Raw genomic sequence first — 5553 nt, 5'->3', positions numbered from 1 at the left:
ATCCGAATCCAATCATTTCCACACTTGCACCTATAGGGTAACCCTCTCTTTGTTGCCTTACGATATTACGGTCATGTCTCGCGAATGTGGGGATACCCTTAGCAAAGACCCTTTCGATTAAATCATCATCATCCTTAAATAGATAAGTCATAGTCCCTTCGATCAAAAGGTCAATGTCCCTACAAGATAAATCATAGTCCCTCGAACGTTGCCTTCGAATATATGACCTTGTCCCTCGAACGTTGCCTTCGAATATATGACTTTGTCCCTCGATGACCCTTCGTTGTAGCCTACGATTAAATGATGATCGTCCCTTCGAATGCTAAGGTATCCTTACAAATGTTGCCTTCAATGACCAATCGACGATCCCACGATGTCCCTTTACATCCAAAGGATAAGACTACTTACTTCTCAATAGTAAGGACAATTTTACCCTCCTAAGGATAGGAAATACCTATAAAGACCTTGGTTAGGTATAACTCTTAAATGCTTGCTCACAGCTTAAAATACTTTTCACACCTCACACTTTTCAAAACATCTTTTAGAAAATCACCACTTGGTATACATTCGCACCAGAATCATCGCCAAGTTATATTTTTCTAAACATCTTTCAAAATCAAACGAGATAAACACTTTGTATACATTCGTGCAAGAATCATTACAAAGTTAAACTCTCCTTTCAAAATATTTTCTAAACACACCACATTTCTCAAACACTTTCTCAAACAAGGAAAACATAAGTGAGTTAAGCAATTAAGAGCCCATGGATAACCATGGATACAAAGGGTGCTAACACCTTCCCTTTGTATAATGTACCTCCCGAACTCAAAATCTAATCAAGGTCTTTCCTGTTCTTTTCCGCCTTTTCTTATTGGATAAAGGAAAAGTCGGTGGCGACTGTTGAAAAGTATATCTTCGGCAAATATTTTTATATCGTATCCACAGAGATTGGTTGATATTACCGCCGTTCTATAATCCAAATGTTATAAGTTTAAAAAGTAACAAAGTTGTTTTGGTTGGAAAATTATCTTATGAGTAAATGTCACTAAAAACGGTAAAATGGTTTTAATCAAATATAAAAGCTTGGCAAGATTGAAGTTCACTATTTCAAATGCTTATGCTTCCTTATGATAACTATATAGATTTAAGATTATTGATGATGTTCAAGTATCCTCTCAAAGTCATTTATGTCTAAATGATATTGTGATAATCACTATATTGATCCTTAGACGATCTCTCCACCTAACTATCAATATAGCAATCTTTAATGTTTAATACCAAAGAAGAGTAATGAATAAATCTATCTCTACAACTCATTCACTACTTGAAAATCTGTTTTATGTCAAGACTCAAATAATCTCTCTCGACAACTACTCAAATCTGGTTTTCAACTTAGGGCAAAAACAGTATTCAATACATCAACAATCTTTATCATATATATATAAATCAAATGGAATACATAAACATATGAGAATAGCTACTACCTCAAATCTTGACAAAAGGGAGTTTAGCTCCTCATCATCATTGTTACACACCAGAATGTTAAAGAAGAAAAACTCTGTTTTTCTCTCCCAAAAAATCTCTCTATGTCAATGTGTCCATAGTAATCAATGAATAATGTGTTTTTCTCTCCTAAAAGAGTTGACATTTCCTTAATTGATCATTTCCATCCAAAGCAGAAAAGCTATTCCAAGGCAGACCCAAAATGGCAAAACCAGCTGACCTTCAAAACAGCACTTTTGACCCAAAATCAGTTTGCTGGATTCCCAGGATTCGCGGGGCGAACTTTGTTCGCGGGGCTAACTGAAGCTGCCTCATTCAGTTCGCGGGGCGAAAGATGTTCGCGGGGCGAACTGAAGCTGCCTCAACTTCCTTGCTTTGCAAGCTTCATCCAAAATCTTCCATATTATGATGCTGCAATCCAAAAGCTTTCTCATCCAAAAATTCTACAAAACTAACAAATATGTGAAATAACTATTCAAAAATAAATAAATTAAACCTAATTGCATTTATACAAAATAGTGAGAATAAAAGTGTGTAATTACATCAAAACTTGGTAAAAGGGACCAATAAAATGATATAAAAAGTAGTACCAATTGATCCCTAACAACTCTCCCCAACTTAGCATTTTGTTTGTCCCTAAACAAAAGTTTCCACCCTTACAACCAAAGCAATGACACAAAAGATTGAAACAAGTATTTACCAAAGACATTCAAATGGTTCAAAAGCGTTTGGCATTTTCTCAATTCACCTATCTCAATTCTAGACAAAACATGAATAAGGGAAATGGTAAAGTGCAAAAATCATTCCAACGAATTCAAAGCCATATATGTCAAAATTGAATCAAACTTACACACACATCATAATGATGATGAATAACATGAAGGGCTACTTTCACTCATCCAAGCAATTAAATCAACAACAACTTAAATCATGCGGTTATCACAACAAGTACCAAATCATGTGAAAAATGAGAATCAAGAGGTCTTTCAAGGTTGTAATGTGGCTTAGGTTACAAGAGAGGATATGATTAAGAGAATTCAACCCAATTGCTTATCCTAAGGGAGCATTCCCAAATATTCAACTCTACACAATTCCATTTCTTTGATCCCTATCTTTTTCTTTTTCTTTTTCTTTCCACATCCACACAACCATGAGCATTTCTTTGCTTTTTTTTTCTTTCTTTTCTTTTTCGCTGCTCTATGGTTTCAAGGGTGATTTCTTTTTCTTATTTCTTTTCAAATTTTCACCCTTTCATAAAAAAAAACTCACTTTTCCAAGTTTCTAATCACTTCTCATTTTACTCTCCCCAACTTAGATTTCAAAACTAAATTTATTTAATAATGCTCCCTACTTAGAAATAAGCAAAAGACAAAATTTGCAACAACTCGACTTGATGTTTCAATTGACACGAAAGAAATTAGGATTCATTTATTCCACAATTTTCAATTGATTTTTCAATGATTAATAAAATGAATCCTAAAATAAGCTCAAAGGGGTTTAACTAAGGATTATTCCTCACAAGGTTAGTTGATTCAAACTTTTTGGTCAAGTGATTTCTCTCAACAAACAATGCCTCTATCATTTTCAAAAATTTTACACAAAAATAGATTGATGCATGATTTAGCATGATAAGAATGAGTTGAAATAATGCTCGGTTTCCAGCTTTTTAGTGTACAATGGAAAGCCTCCTCACAATTGGTTAAGTCCTATTTTGATTCAAAAATGACATATACTTCAATGAATTTATGACATGGAATTTGCACACACCATCAAAATACTCATGTTAAGTCTAGAAAGCGATAAAGTGTACCTTGAAATGCCAACACTAATTCTTATCATCACCACTCGAAGTGTCCTATGCTTCTTTCTTTGCGAACATTTCTTGGTTGCTTTAAGCTTGACTTAAGAGTAAGAACAATTAAACAAAATTGTTGGTAAATCAATTTGATTGTAACACACTTAAATTTCAAAAAGTATTCATGCAATTATCAAGACAAACTCTAAAGTTCAACAAACTCCTCAATCTTCCTTCAACTCATCGCCATGGGTTACACCACCTCCTGCACCCCCCCCCCCCCCTCAAAAAAAAAATTGGCCTGCCCTCAGGCCACTTAGCATAATCAACAAAATCCTCCTAGGAAGGGAATGGAGAGGAGAAGTTTTGAAATTTGGAGGTTTGGAAGTGGAGCAACGAGGTTGTTGAAAGAATCTCCTAAGTTTGTGAAAATAGGAATGAAACGAAAATGACATAAAACAGAACTTAAATGGTTCTGCCACGCTCAATTCGCTGGGCGAACTGAAGGAATTTTTTATTTTATTTTATTCAGTTCGCTGGGCGAACTCTGTTCACTGGGCGAACTGAAGGAATTTTTTTTTTCAGTTCGCTAGGCGAACTGAAGGAATTTTCTTAAAAAATTGGTTCTGCCACTCACTGTTTGTGGGGCGAACCTTGTCCGCGGCGCGAACTGAAGCTTTGAATTCAGTTCGCGGGGCGAACGGTAAAAAACAGAACCCAATTTTTTTCAAAATTTAACACAGCAGAAAAAAATTAAAATGCAGACTTACAACGTTGGGCTACCTCCCAACAAGCGCTTTGTTTAACGTCGTTTGAGCTCAACGGTTCAACGGTCTTCACGATCCGGCTTTGTTGAACAACTTCCTCAAGGGCTTTGTTGTCTTCAAGAGGTTCTTGATGAACCTTCGATAAAATTTGATACCACCCGTTTTCGGAACTACTTGCACAACACTAACCCATTCACCATTGGAGATAGAACAAATCATCCCGGTCTCTACTAGTTTGACAACTTCCTTCTTTTTCAGCACTCGCATCAATTGATTTTCCTCTTTTGTGGACAATGTATTACTAACGACCATCGGTTTAGTACAGGCATCACCAAGGAACACATACTTCAAATGTGGTTCTAGTTTTGACTCTTCCACATTCTTTGTCATATCCAACCCTTCGTTTGCCTCTTCATGATAAGCAAGTTCTCCACGAGATTCTAGTTCAGGCAACATTGCTTCCATCTCCTTTCTTTCATTTTTGGTCGAAACTTTGTAGACTCCGATAAGAGATTTCTCTGATGGATTAGAAAGATGAACCTGGTCTGCGATCTCACCTAGTCCCTCCTTGGTGGCATCGATTCGGAAGGAGTCATGCTTACCATTAAAATGCTTTTTGGCTTCAAAAAGATTGAAGGCTACCTCTTCATCTTGCACCCTCACTTTCATTAGTCCATCATCAATATCAATCATCATTCGAGCCGTTTTCATGAATGGTCTTCCAAGAATTATAGGAACATCACGATCCTCATCCATGTCTACTATCACAAAATCTACCGGAAACAAAAATTTGTCCACTTTCACTAGCATGTCTTGAGCAATTCCGTATGGTGAAGTGGTAGACTTGTCGGCTAGTTGTAGAGTCATCCTTGTCGATTTAATCTCAACATTCCCCAATCTTTTAACAATGGATAGGGGGATTAAATTTATGCTAGAGCCCAAGTCAATCAAACCATTACCAATGTATGTGCTTCCAATGGTTACCGGTAAAACAACTCGACCCGGATCGGATTCCTTTCTTGGGAGAGTCTTTTGAATGATGGCACTACAACGTGCATCAAGCAATATGGTCTCGTCTTCCACATGTCTTCTTTTCTTTGTGAGAATATCCTTCATGAACTTTGCATACCGCGGCATTTTCTCTAATGCATCGGCAAATGGAATATTGATTTGAAGTTGTTTGAATATGTCCATAAACCGTGCATATTGTCTAGCATTATCCTTCTTTGATGGTGCGTGCGGATAGGGTAGATGTTGAACTGGAATGCCCTTCACTCCTTTCTCTCCTTTCTTCTTCTTCCTCTTCCTTGGTTCGATTTCCTTATTCATTTCCGCTTCACACTGCTGTTCCTCCATCAATTGCTGGTTCTGCTGTTTTCGCGGCGCGAAGGGAGATCGCGGCGCGAACTGAGCAGTTTCTGCCACTTTCTCCTTCCCACAAGCCACATCCTCATTTTCCAGTACAACATCCATATCATTCTCAACTTT

This window comes from Lathyrus oleraceus, chromosome 7 (genome assembly GCF_024323335.1).
Source record: "Lathyrus oleraceus cultivar Zhongwan6 chromosome 7, CAAS_Psat_ZW6_1.0, whole genome shotgun sequence".
In the NCBI taxonomy this organism is placed as follows: Eukaryota; Viridiplantae; Streptophyta; class Magnoliopsida; order Fabales; family Fabaceae; genus Lathyrus; species Lathyrus oleraceus.
This window is presented reverse-complemented; position numbering follows the sequence as displayed.